The 14,180-nt window shown below is 55.0% G+C and overlaps 1 protein-coding gene across 1 annotated transcript in view; it reads left to right on the top strand.

The window, feature by feature from the left end:
* Positions 1–14,180, top strand: part of IP6K1 (inositol hexakisphosphate kinase 1) — a 27,325-nt gene continuing 13,145 nt past the window's right edge. The window contains exon 1 of the mRNA XM_080674596.1: positions 1–188. The gene's annotated coding sequence lies outside the window, so the exon portion shown is untranslated. The remainder of the gene's footprint in view (positions 189–14,180) is intronic.

Below are 14,180 nucleotides of genomic sequence, written 5' to 3' on the forward strand. Positions count from 1 at the left end.
TGGCCGCCATCTTGTTGTTGATCCTACCCAGTGGGCAGCGCCGGGAGCTGGACCGAGCGGCCGGTGCGGGGCCGCTGCTGCGGGGCTCAGCCGCCTGCGCTGCCTGCCAGGGGCGGGCAGAAACCTGGAGGCCCGGGGGGCCCAGCTCCCGTGGGGAGCCGTGGGCGCCCGCTGCCCGGGCCGGGCCGGTGAGTGACAGGACCCGGACGGATGGACCGGCCTGACGGCCGCGGGGCGGGCAGCGGCGGGCGCGGGTCGGAGAGGGCGCGCGCAGGGCTGGGATGTCGGCGCAGCATCTCTTGAGCGTCCCGCCGGCCGCCCGCGGAGCCTCCCCGATGCTGGCGCCCGGCCTGGGGACAGCCTCGGGGTGGAGGTCCGAGAGCCCCGCGCTCGGGGGACGGCCGCGGGGGAGCGGGAAACCGGCGTCTCGGAGCGAAGCCCTGGGCGCCGCGGAGCCGCAGCGCGGACCCGTGCCCGGTGCCAGCCTGATGCCAGCCCGATGCCCTCCGGGGCGTGGGGTCGCTCCCGGGCGGGAAATCCCCTTCCTCTTGCTTCCATGTCGCTCCTGCGAGGGGGTTGCAGGCGGCTCGAGACTCAGCCCCGCGCACGCCCCGCGCGCCAGGCAGGCCGGTGCCGCGGCCCTGGGGTCGGGAAGGCCCAAGGCCCCGTGCCCGCCGCTGCCTCCCGTGCTCCTCGGAGCTCAGCGTGCGCTTCTCCCCAGCGGGCCTGGTTAGATGCCCACGATGCCCGACTGGTGTGGGGACACGATTTCTCCGGTTTCCGACCCCCCTTCTTGGAGTTGTGGCGGTCTCCCTCCGCTTGCTCTCGGAGGGCAGCGCGGTGGTAGCAGCCTGCGTTCGTGTTCCCTGCGAGGGAGGTTCTGCGAGGTGATGGGACCCAGGAAACGTAGGAAGGTGTTAGGATCAGAAAAAGAGATGCAACTTTTTTTTTTTTTTTTTGTCGTTACGCGTGGTTTGGGATTGCCAAATTAACTTTTAACCGACGACATGTATCCTGCCCAGTGGAAGCCGACCCTCAGGCCCTCTTCCCGCGAGGGTGGGAGGGCTGGCGACCCGGGGCTGGGGCGCAGGAGAGTTCCGGGTGCGGGAGCACCCTTCTCGCTCCCGGCGGTTCCCTGGCCTCCCGCACAGGCGCCCTGCATGTGGTCACGTAGAAAGCCTGCACGAGGCCGCCACGAAGGCAGGCAGCAATCCTTGGAGCCTCGGGTCAGGGCCTTGTCACCTTCAGGTTTAATTTGTTGGAAACCCTCTCCTGGTCTGGAGAGCCTCCCGTGGGGGGGGAGGGGTTGAGTAGTCTTTTGTTTATTTATTTCATTGCCTTCCCTCCAGTCATTTTTTTGAATCTTGAATGAGTTTTGACCAGTTCCATGAGCAGTTCTTTTTTTTTTTTTTTTATTAACTATATATATATATATTTTTATTGGTTTCCGAGAGGAAGGGAGAGGGGGAGAGAGAGAAACATCAATGATGAGAGAGACTGTTTGGTCAGCTGCCTTGGGCAGTTCTTGATAGGAAAGGAGGGAGATACTAAAATATTAGAAGCTTCTCAATATTGTCCCAAGCTAACCAACTCCCCCCACCCTCTGATGTAACGCGTCCTTGAGAACTGTAAGGCAGCCACATGGTTAAATTATTGCTGTTTTCTGTTAAAATAACCCCACGTTAGGCTCATAGCCTGTTTAGGGCCTTTCTGAGATGTAGCGAGTGACAGATTTTTCAACACTAACTTTTGCTTATAATTTTACGGGTTCAAGGGCCCTTTAAAGTCCATCCATGGTGTAACCCTATGTTAGAACTGCCGCCCAAGGAAATTATAAAATACCCAGGAACTTTGATTGCCTGTGTTGAATGCTTTTACGACCTCCTGAGTATGTGTGATGCTTGAGTCGGTATGGTATTACCCCAAGGTGGCTAACGGCAGCACCTCAGCGCTCGGCAGCTTTAATGGCAAATAAGTAAGAACGTTGTTATAAAATAGCAGCCCCTCTGTCCACGGAAGCTTCCTTGTCTTCCTGTCATTCGCCTGGAAACGCCAGCGCTTGTAACTGAGCAACAGACACACTGCACGACCGGAGATGCTGCTCTGAAGTGAGGAACTGCCGCAGGTGTGTGACAGGTGTGTGGGATGAGACTGACGGCCTGATGTGGGCTCAGGGTCCCGCTGGCCCGCTGGCCTCCGCCCACCCCTCCAGGGCTTAGCCTGCCTAATCCCGCTAATCAGACCGTTCACTACACATTCCACACACGTTAGTGATTCCTCTACACAGATCACCAGCTGGATCCAGTGAGGTCTGCACCCTTTGGGATGCCCTGTTCCTTCAGCCTCGCGGCTCTTTTCTCTAGCAGCCAGCTGGGGCCCTCCTGCCTCTGAAACCCTCCGCAAACATCCAGCCCCTGGGGGTGCTCCGCTCCCTCTGAGCTGCAGCAGCAGCATCGCCCCTGTACAAGCACAAAATAGGATTTGCTCTTTTAAAAATAGTTTTTTGTTTCCTCTGATAAGTCTTAACCCCTTTACTACAGAGACGGTATTTTTGTGTCTTTGTGCACCTGCATGTAGTAGATGAGGACCAAATATTTACAAAAATGTACTCAGTTTATCCGAGTTGGGAATACCCTCCGTAATTCAACAGAACGGAGGGGATGGGCAGGTGGAAGTGGGGGCTGGGGGGCCCTGGAGCTCCACTCCCTGCCCTGCTTGAAATGGTGGACAGGTGACTCTGGCGGCGATGGGGCCATCCTCAGTGCCGAGGACTGGCCGAACTGAGGCCTGAAGACAGGAACTCCGCATCTCAGGAGTGGCTGGGGCCCACCCCCTTCCTGAGGTGCCCGTTTGGACTCTTGGAAGACGTGTTGGTGAGCAGTGGCACTGGGTGCTGAGATTCCTAGGCTCTCTTCTTGGCCGCTGCGAATGAACGAACGCATCAGCCGTCTTTGCTGCTTGCTCTCTCCCCCTGCGCCCTGAGCCCCAGGACCGGTGGGCAGGGCCGGGGAAGGCTGCGCTGTCTCTGGCGTGGGGTGAGGGAGCTTGTCCCCGTGGATCCGTGCTCTTGCCCTGATTTTAAATCAGATTCCTGTCTCTTCCCTGACGGCAGCAGGATGCGAGCAGTGGATTCTGAGTGAGAAAACGGAAACCTCTCGGTTCTGTAGTGAAAGGTGATCAGGACCCCCCGGAAGCTGCGTTTAGGAAGGAGGCATTACAATCGATCTGACGGGTCGCGTGTTCACTCTCGTGCTGGATCCCTGTTGGGGGGTCTGTTGGTCGGGCGCTCAGAAGCTGCTGCTGACCGCCGCTGTGCAGTGCAGGCTGGAGCGGGCGCGGACCGGCTCTTTTCAGGTCTAAAATTTGATACCAGAAAAGGAGAGCGCCTTGAAGCCCATAAGAAAATCTGGGCACGTTACGATTGAATGAACACTTACAACCAACTCTGTAACCAAAAAATCAGCCACGACAGGCGTTGGTGAGGGCGAAGAAATCAGAGCAGAGCCTCCGCACACAGCTGGTGGGGACGTAAAATGATGCCGCCACTTGGAAAGGAACCTGGCAGTTCTTTAAAGGGTTAAATGTGGTGTTACTCTGTGACCCAGCAGTCCCACTCCTAATTATTCCCCAGGAGAGAGGCAAACGTGTCCACACACAACCTGCGTGTGTGTGTGTGTGTGTGCACAGCAGTGTGTTCATGATAGCCACAGGGAGAAACGACTTACATATTTGTCAGCTGCTCATGGGAAAAGGAAATGTGTGTACGTAAAACGGAGTAGTATGTAGCAATAAAAAAGAATAGTGCTGACACATACTGCAACATGGGTGAACCTGAAAAAATCATGCTTAAGTGAAAGACACCAAGCACACAAGATCACATGATATGTGAGTGTTTATGTGAAATGTCCAGAAGAGGCACATTTCTAAACCCAGGAAGTAGATCGGTGTGGTTCAGGGCTGGGGTGGATGAGGGGAATGTAGCTAACGGGTTTGCTCTAAAATAGCGATGGTTGCACATCTTTGCGAATATGCTAAAACCATTAAATTGTACACTGTAAATGGGAGGGATTACCTCAAAGCGGTTATGAAAACACGGCTTTCATATAAGCAATGTATGTTCACTAATTTGGAAAGAGAGAACATGAGTAACAAAACAGAGGAGCACCCGTAACTTCGCTGGTGGGTTTAGTGTATGTCCAGGCTTTTTTCCTGCCTTACAGTTTTTATAAAAATGAGACCGTGTGCATCCTGATGTGTGCCTTCAGCAGCCAGCGCCACGTTAGAAGCACCTGGTGGGCCCGTGATGCATCTGCACCCAGGGCGCTGGCAGTGAGAGGGGGGCAGGGTGAGGGCAGCGGGGCGTGGCGGGCGCTCGGAGAGCTAACGGGCACAGACCCTGTCTGAAAGGGCCCTGTCGCTCAGTTCCAGCCTCTTGTGCTATCAGATCTTTTGACTTCCTTTTTTTTTTTTTTAAATATATTTTATTGACTTTTTACAGAGAGGAAGGGAGAGGGAAAGAGAGTTAGAAACATCGATGAGAGAGAAACATCGATCAGCTGCCTCCTACACACCCCCCACTGGGGATGTGCCCGCAACCAAGGTACATGCCCTTGGCCGGAATCGAACCTGGGACCCTTGAGTCCCCAGGCCGACGCGCTATCCACTGAGCCACACCGGTTAGGGCTTGTGACTTTCTTTTTAAGAAAACCGGAAATCCAGGTTTCTATGTGAAATTTCCCAAATTTTAAAATTGGCAGTGAATTAAAATTTGAGCCGTTTTAAAAAAATACATTTTTATTGATTTCAGAGCGGAAGGGAGCGGGATAGAGAGAAACATCAATGATGAGAGAGAATCATTGATTGGCTGCCTCCTGCACACCCCACACTGGGGACCGAACCCGCAACCAGGGCCTGTGACCTTGACCGGAATCTGACCTGGGACCCTTCAGTCACCAGGCCGACGCTCTATCCACTGAGCAACACCAGCTAGGCCAAAGTTTGAGCCATTTCACTGGTCCAAGAAAACTGTCTACTGGAAATGGCAAAGTTTGGACTTGCCTGCTGTGCCTGCTCCCAGCCGAGGTGGGCCAAGGGGATGCTGTCCGCGGTGTCAGCCCTGATGCCATTACAAGGGTCCTCCAGCGATGCCTGGAGTGCCACGGTTCTCCATACTTCGCACTTTTCGTGGGTGAACTTGTCGCCTGAAATGGCTCCCGAGCCTGTGCTGGAGTGCGTGCTGCCTAATCTTCCCAAGCGCAAGCTGTGCCTCGCTGGGAACACGCGTTGGCTCCGTGTGCTCGGGCATCAGCTGTGGGGCCGGCGGCTGTGAGGTCGGCGTTGGCGTCTGTAAAGGAGCTGTGCCTGAGAGGCGGTCTTGTGTGGGAGTCGTTCTGGGAGGTTAGGTATTGATTGGATACAGAAGTGGCCAGCGGCTCAGGGACAGCCCGCATCTCCCGCAGGCGCAGCGGGCAGTGCCGGTCCTCGGTGTGCGCAGCGACTCGGAACAGCACTCCTCCAGGTCCCGGGAGGTGACTTCTGCGCGTCTGTCTCGGGCTGCTTGTTCGAGGTTCGGGCATTCGGTTGTGCCTGCTCTTTTCACCGCTCAGTCCTGTTGTTCACGCTGCCCGTTGGCTGATGGGCGTTGGGGTGGTGTCTGGTGTTCGGCCGTTCGGGATGGAGATGCAGTAAGTGTTCTTGCACAGGTCTGTGTGTGCACTGTTTCCTTCTCCAAACCCAGCTGAGAGTGGAGCTGCTGACTCGCAGGCTGGATCGGAGGGGGCACTGGTTCAGGGAAAGCTGAAGAGCGGGCCTGTGGGCTCGGGCCGGTTCTGTTCTTCTTCTTCCCTCGTGGTCCTCCGGTCCCGGCTGCGTTTTCCATCCGCCAGGCGTCAGAGGCGAGAACTGCTGGGTGTTCTGTTGAGGCTGGGAGTTGAGGTAGCCCGGGACTGTCGCAGTACACACAAGCGTCTGGGTTGGGGGTCTGTTTGCTGTAAAATTGACTTCGTCCTGTCATGTATCTGGAATTCTGTTGGTTGATGCAGGCCAGCAGGCTCCTCGGCATGCACAGGGCTCACAAAACCCATCCTTCGTGTCGCATTGAGCCCGGCCCCGGTGGGCTGTGCCTGGGCAGGGTCCAGGCCCCGTCCCACGGCGGTGCGCCCTCTTCAGACTGCGGGTCGTGTGGAGCACGTTTGGGGACTCGACAGTTTGATTCCCAGGTAGCTTTTTAAGGCTTGGCCTTCATGTCTGATGCTCCCCCGTGTGTGTATTGGAACACTAGCGCCAGCGGGGTGCCGGCTAGTGTGCTGGCTTGTGACGCGGGGAGCAGCAAGCAGTGCTTTCGGTGGTGAATAGTGATCCCTTAGACCCCTTCCCGGCGACAGCCGTTGGCACACTCTGCCTGCTCAGAGCTCTGCCTGGCATGTGGCCTTCTGTCCATCTCGGGCTTCTTGGACCAGCGTTCAGTGGCCACTGGGCTCTTTGTAGAACTGGGTTATCAGAATTCTCCTTTAAAACTTCCCAAATCTGCCCTGGCCGGTGTGGCTCAGTGGATAGAGCGTCGGCCTGCGGACTGAAGGGTCCCAGGTTCGATTCCGGTCAAGGGCATGTACCTTGGTTGCGGGCACATCCCCAGTGGGGGATGTGGAGGAGGCAGCTGATCGATGTTTCCTTCTCATCAATGTTTCTAACTCTCTCTCCCTCTCCCTTCCTCTCTGTAAAAAATCAATAAAATATTAAAAAAAAAAACTTTCCAAGTCTCTTAAATAATTTAATTGATTCTTATGAAGCTGCTAAGATATTTTTTGGATGGAAAGTAAGGTAGAGGTTTAAATGAATAAAAATTTCATGTGGAAATTTGTTGAAGTGAGAAAATGATTCTTTAAATACTGCTGTTTTAGAGGGCATTTTATTACAATTTTTAAGTGTCTATATTTTATTTATGGTTTAAGTTTTTTGGGGAAGGGAACCAATACATCATATTCCTCTTACTCTGTTGGGACCTGGATTTTCTGGTCTGCATGTTTTTCTCCTGAACATCTAAGTGGATGAGAAGGAATTTCTCCCCCCCCCCTTTATTTTATTTTTCCTTCACCATTTATCCCCCCATACCCTCTTCCATCTTCGCCCCCCACCCTGAGTCACCCTATTGTCTGTCCATGAGTGCTTTCTCTTTTCCTCCACCCCCTAATCGTACTCCCCAGGAATTTTGTTAACAGCCCTATGAGACTAGTACAGTCCATTCATTTTACATTTGAGGAAACTGAAAACGCACAATAATCAGAATGGGTAAGTTTAACTGAAAGAATTGTTAACTGAAAGAGGCTATTGGCGTGACGAGAGATTGGCTGTAAGGTAGCGGGAACTCCGAACAACAGGAACAGCATCTGCTCCCCGGAGCAGCCGCTACCTCCGGGGCTGACCCAGACCTCCCCCGAGAGCGGCCCGAGCTGCGGCGACCGACCGCGTCTTGGAGGAGAGGCGGCTGGCTGCCTGGTGCAGAGTCTGGAGCCGCCCTGGCAGGTCCCGGCACAGTTACCCGAGGCCCCTGTGGCAGTGCCCTCCTGGGATGAGGGAGGAGAGCGCTGTTGACGGTTTTCCTCCTGTTAATACGGTGAGTACATTGGCTCCGTCTTAGAGGTCGAGTCCACCTTGCATTCCCGTATTGTCGTGTATTGTTTCTTCTATGTCATCGGATTTGTTTTGCTAAACATTTTAAAGGATTTTTGTGTCTTCATTCATGAAGGATATTGGTCTATAGTTTTTTCATTTCTCTCTTTTATGCTAAGTTTCCTTTTTAGATTTTGTTATCAGGGCTACCTGAATTCATAAACAACTTTGAAAGTGGTTTTTCTCTCTCTGTTTTCTGAAAAAAATTGTACACTGTTAGTGCTGTTTCTTTAAAATGTTGGGAAGAATTCACTAGTGAAACCACCTGTGTCGGGAGTGCTCTTTGGAAAGGTTTTTGATGAACTTCTTAATAGCTGGAAGGCTCTTCAGATTGCACACTTGCCGTGGGTCGGTGTGGGTGAGGTGTGGTTTGAGGGCTTGTCCTGTTTCTCCGGGCTGCGGGCTTCCCGAGAGCCAGCTGTGCGCGCCGTCACCCCCTCCGGAGCCCGCGGGGACTGCCCTTACCGCTGACGTGGTCACGTGTGTGCCTGACCCCCAGAACCCTGAGAGCTTTCAGCTCCTTTTAACAATATGGCTGTGTTTTTAGTGGTTTCAGAGACGAAGGGAGAGGGAGAAACATCCATGATGAGAGAGAATCATGATCGCTGCCTCCTGCACGCCCCCCACTGGGGATCGGGCCTGTGCCCTGACCGGGAATCGAACGTGACCTCCTGGTTCCTAGGTGGACGCTCACCCCCTGAGTGTCTTTTCCGTTGTTATGTCACAGGAGGGTCAGGAAGGAGGCGCGAGAAGGAAGAGGCTTGGAGCTACCCTGAGGAATGATGCCGCTGTGAGGACATCAGTCACACACTTTCCTAAGGGGGCGGCGTCGATGGGTTTGTGGTAGAAAGCGAGTCCCCATCTCCGAACGCTGGTTGTCTGTGAAGTAGGTGTAAGTGTTTGTCTACCACTTAAAGGTGCTTAACTGTGGGGATTCTGGCGTTTTACGAGGGTAGAACATAGCGGTAATCTAATCTGCTTGAAGCAGTTAAACTCTCTTGTGGTTTGTGAGGCGTTAAACAGGTCGTTCACCTCCTGTTACAGCTCCCACATTCACTAGCTGCTTGCTGCTCACGTGCTTCTGGGCGCCCTCTAATGAGACCCCCATCTGCGTGCGGGAGGGATGCCCATGTCATTGTGTGTGGGGCTGTGGAGGGCCCGCCTGCGGTCCCCTGCCTGGCTTTCTGAATGGCTGACAGTATAAAGAACCTTGCTGTCTGGCCCTGGAGGGGGAAGGTCTCGCAGGAGGCAGGAGCCGAGGAGACCAAGAACACAGCCTCGCAGGAGAGAACCTGAGTGGCCTCGGCCCCGCGAGGAGCAGCAGGCGGTCCCCGAAGAGCAAAGCTTCGAGGAGCTGCTTTTGCTGTGGACACTTGGTTACGTCCCCGGCTACAGCCGAGCGCAGGCAGCGCCCACGTCTGGAATCGGTCTTCGGTCGTGTTTTCAGACCGTCTGCAGCGTGGTGTAGTGTCAGGACGGGTAAGCGCGTGGCTTCCCTGCGCAGGGAGAGTGCTCTGGGTCGGGCCATACCTGCTGTGCGCGCTGCCTCTTGGTGGCCCTTGTCAAATAGTCCAGACTCAGTTATGTGAACCCCCTGGCGTCCCAGCGGCTCTGTGATGTCATTGAGACACAGGAAAGGGGGCGCTATTTCCTGGTTCCACCGTTCCTTCATCCGGAGAGCCCCATGCTTTAAGGCGGGAATCTTTCGTGCGAGGGGGTCCAAAGGAGGCCTCCAGCCGAAACCGGTTTGGCTCAGTGGATAGAGCGTCGGCCTGCGGACTGAGGGGTCCTGCGTTCGATTCCGGTCAAGGGCATGTACCTTGGTTGCGGGCACATCCCCGGTGGGGAGTGTGCAGGAGGCAGCTGATGGATGTTTCTCTCTCATCGATGTTTCTAACTCTCTATCCCTCTTCCTTCCTCTGTAAAAAAGCAATAAAATATATTTAAAAAATAAATAAATAAAATAAAATAAAATAAAGGAGGCCTCCAGCTCAGCTGACAAGCTCCGTGCTGTGGCCAGAGGGTTAGCTCCGCCTCTCCTAGGTTTGGGGGGGCTCCTGTCCGCGTGTGCCCCTCACAGCGCCACGTGGTGAGCACTGGCTCAGGCCGCCGATCGGTACTAGGAACGGCCTCCAGTGACCAGCCCAGAGTGACAGCTACGTGACATCGGGTGAGCGACGAGAATTATGTTCGTTTGTTTCTGTGCTGAGACGGAGCAGCCTCTACTGCAACCATGTGGTGGTGAGGGGAGTGCCACGTAGGAGGTGCCCTCCGGTTCCCAGTCCCTGCAGGGAGCTCACCTGGGCCTCAGGCCGCAGCCTCCCTCCTGAGCTCTGCTTCCGCTCAGCTGAGCTGCACGGGGACGGAGGGAAGAAAGGGAGCAGCTCACCAGCCCCAGCAGGAGCCTGGATGGGGAGAGCAGGCCTGGTCCTGTCCCTTCGCATCTTCCTCTCACTTGTGCCGAAGCTTCTTTCAGTTGGGGGTCTCCACTGGGGTGGGCAGTACGAGATACGGAGGCCACGATGTTCCCCATTCTGTATTTGGGCATCTTAGACAGTTTCATCTTTTAAAAAGATTATATATATATACGTGTGTGTGTGTGTGTGTGTGTGTGTGTGTGTGTGTATATCCTATATCAGTGGTCGGCAAACCGCGGCTTCTAGCCACATGCGGCTCTTTGGCCCCTTGAGTGTTCTAATGCCACTTCTTCAAAATAGACTCGCCCAGGCCGAAAACCGACTTCTGCGCCATGAAGTTTCAGTCGCACTGTATGTGTGTGCCTGCATGTGGTATTTTGTGGAAGAGCCACACGCAAGGGGCCAAAGAGCCACACGTGGCTTGCGAGCCACGGTTTGCTGACCACTGTCCTATATGATAAAAGGCTAATATGCAAATTGTCCCCTTGGGAGTTCGACCTACCAGGAGTTTGACTGCCCACTATGACGTGCGCTGACCACCAGGGGGTGGTGCAGAGCAAAGGAAAGCCCCAGCCAGCAGCCACTAGGGACCCTGCCTGTGCACAAATTTCATGCACTGGGTCTCTGTGTGTGTGTGTGTGTGTGTGTGTGTGTGTGTGTGTGTGTTTCAGAGAGGAAGGGAGAAGGAGAGATAGAAACATCCATGATGAGAAAGAATCATGGATTGACTGCCTCCTGCACACGCCCCGCTAGGGATCCAGCCTGCAACCCAGGCATGTGTCCTGACTGGGAATTGAACCTTGACCTCCTGGTTCATAGGTCAGTGCTCAACCACTGAGCCACACCAGCTGGGCTAAACATTTTTTTAAATTGATTTGTAGAGAGAGGGAGAGGGAGAACATGGATGAGAGTGGAACAGAGAACAGCTGCCTCTAATATGCCCCCCTCCTGGGGATTGAGCCCCAAACCCAGCATGTGCTCTGCCTGGGAGTCAAACTGGCAACCCTGGTGTGCATGGACATGCCCAACCCACTGAGCTACACCGGCCAGGGCCAGACAGTCCCATTGTAAGTGTCCCGTGGTTTTCTGTTCCTCTGAGAACCGTGTCTCCTCGCCACGTGCTTCCTGGGTTTGACCGTGGGGAGTCACTGGAAACGGGCTGAGACTCCCTGACTCGGGTGTGGCTCACTGGAGGTGGTTGGTCACAGCACAGTGTCCTGTGGCTCCTGGTTCGGGTCCATCCCGCTCAGCCGTGAGCGGACAGCACTTCAGGCAGGAAGGGAGGGCACCTGTGTTCCTCCTCCCTTTGGTCTCCTCGTTTGGTTTCCCCTGTATCACTGGGGCCTCAGTCCTCCCCTTTCCCACTCATTCCAGCACAGCTGGGAAAGATATTCAACAGGATCTTGGCTAAAATAGGTGTGTGTGCGTGTGTGTGTGTGTGTGTGTGCGCGTGTGTGTGTGTGTGTGTGGAAGCACAGGTTTCTTATTTTTATAAGTCCAGTAAAAACAGGAAAGGGGTTCACTGGATTCTAGCTTTGCTCTGTCCTCAGTTAATTCTGTTCCGGCCATTTCTTGGTGGGCTGGCACCTCAGGCCTCCTGCCAGCTCCCCATCCCTCCTCGCTCCCCACTTCCCATCCCTCCTCGCTCCCCGCTCCCCATCCCTCCTCGCTCCCCACTTCCCATCCCTCCTCGCTCCCCGCTCCCCATCCCTCCTCGCTCCCCACTTCCCATCCCTCCTCGCTCCCCGCTCCCCATCCCTCCTCGCTCCCCACTTCCCATCCCTCCTCGCTCCCCGCTCCCCATCCCTCCTCGCTCCCCGCTCCCCATCCCTCCTCGCTCCCCGCTCCCCATCCCTCCTCGCTCCCCGCTCCCCATCCCTCCTCGCTCCCCGCTCTCCATCCCTCCTCGCTCCCCATCCCTCCTCGCTCCCCGCTTCCCATCCCTCCTCGCTCCCCGCTCCCTGCTCCCCACCCCTCCTCGCTCCCTGCTTGCTCCAGCCTGGTGTTCTCAGGAGGGTGTCACTGCCCCTTGATCCTGGAGAGGACCCAGGAGTCGAAACAGTTCTTCACCTCTTCTCCGAGGACAAACAGGATAGACGCCTTTAGCCCTTCCCGTCTCTGTTTCAAGCCCCGTTGCTCTAGGCCTCTGCACACACCTCTGGTTTCTAGGTGAGGGGCGTGCAGGCCTGGTAGATGGGAAGGGCAGGCTCCAGGTGGCAGCCCTTCCTCCTCTGAAAACATCCCTCCTGTTTCCGTTCTCACAGGAGAAGTGTGTGAGCACCTGCTTCCAACAGTCCGGTCCCCGGTGGGGAAGGTGGGCTCCGCCCCCTGAGCTGCCTGCCGACCAGGCCCACAGCCTCGTGGGGAAGCCAGCGTGGACGTGGCTTCGGGAGGCACCGGGCTCTCGCTCATGGGCTGTAGAGCGGCGGTCACCAGCCTTCCGGGCCTCAGGGCCACCAGCGGTCCGCGGGCCCCGGGTGGCAGCGGCTGCCCTGGAGCACAGCCAGCCTTCCGTTCGTCCTGCTGCGGCCGGTGCGCGCCCTGACTTGAAGGGTGCTCGCTGTCTTTCCTGTCAGGGTCTAGAGCAGCCGTGGGCAAACTACGGCCCGCGGGCCGGATCCGGCTGTTCTATCCGGTTCTCTTGCTCTCCCCTCCGCTCCTTTACTTTGAATTTATATTAGTTCACACAAACACTCCATCCATGCTTTTGTTCCGGCCCTCCGGTCCAGTTTAAGAACCCATTGTGGCCCTCGAGTCAGAAAGTTTGCCCACCCCTGGTCTAGATGTTTCTGAAATTCGCTTCCAAAGTCCAGAACTGTACAGCCCAGCGTTGGGCGGCGGTCTTTTCTGTTAGAATGACTTACTGGCCCTTTGTGTGCTTTTTAGCCGAGTGATTTGGCGATTTTGACCTTGGGTTATATCAGAGAGTAGACAACAAACGAAGATACATTACTGCCAGAATTTTACTGAGCGTTCCTGACTAAGTGTAAATTTAAATTTTAAAAAACTGAGATACATTTTGTATGATTTTTTTTTAATTCTTTTTTTATATATTTTATTGATATTTCACAGAGAGGAAGGGAGAGGGATAGAGAGCTAGAAACATCGATCAGTTGCCTCCTGCACACCTCCCACTGAGGATGTGCCTGCAACCAAGGTACATGCCCTTGACCGGAATCGAACCCAGGACCGTTTAGTCCATAGGCCGACGCTCTATCCACTGAGCCAAACCGGTTTCGGCCATTTTGTATGATTTTTAAAGGGCATGATATTGTTATGCTTTTAGCACTTAATTGGGTGTATTTAACTTCAGAAGAGGTAGTAGAAATATTGGAGTTACAAACCATTTCTTTTTTTAAAATATATTTTATTGATTTTTTTACAGAGAGGAAGGGAGAGGGATAGAGTTAGAAACATCGATGAGAGAGAAACATCGATCAGCTGCCTCCTGCACACCCCCTACTGGGGATGTGCCCGCAACCAAGGTCCATGCCCCTGACCGGAATCGAACCTGGGACCCTTCAGTCCGCAGGCCGACGCCCTATCCACTGAGCCACACCGGTCAGGGCCTTAAATTTTCAAACATCCCTGTGGAATGTGAAGGCACCAAGGGTGCTTCCCTTTATAAAAAGATTGCATGTCAAACTCACGTGGTTGATTTGAGTTATAAAAATCCGTTGGCCACCGAATTTGGAGTTCTAACCAGACTTCTCCGAGTGCGTGTTCGCGGGCCTGCATGTTGCGTGAGCCTGTCCCTGAGGAGCAGGTGCCCAGGTGTTGTCTGCTGTGGAGCTGGGCCTCCTGGTGCTGAAACAGCCCTGACCTCGCTCGCTCCGGGCTCATCAGCTGCTCTCGCAGGCTTTTGATCATGGCCCCTTCTAGGCTCGCTCTGGTGTTGGATTACCAGGCGTCCTCAAACTACGGCCCGCCGGCCACATGCGGCCCGCCGAGGACATGTATCCGGCCCGCCGGGTGCCGCTGCCTGTCCTGCTTAGCAGCGGACGCGTCCCAGGCCTGCAGTGCGCATAGGAATTGGTTCATAGTTTTTTTTTAAAACTACAGTCCGGCCCTCCCACGGTCTGAGGGACAGGGCAC

The sequence above is a fragment of the Plecotus auritus genome (genome assembly GCF_963455305.1).
Source record: "Plecotus auritus genome assembly, chromosome: 6".
NCBI classification, from domain to species: domain Eukaryota; kingdom Metazoa; phylum Chordata; class Mammalia; order Chiroptera; family Vespertilionidae; genus Plecotus; species Plecotus auritus.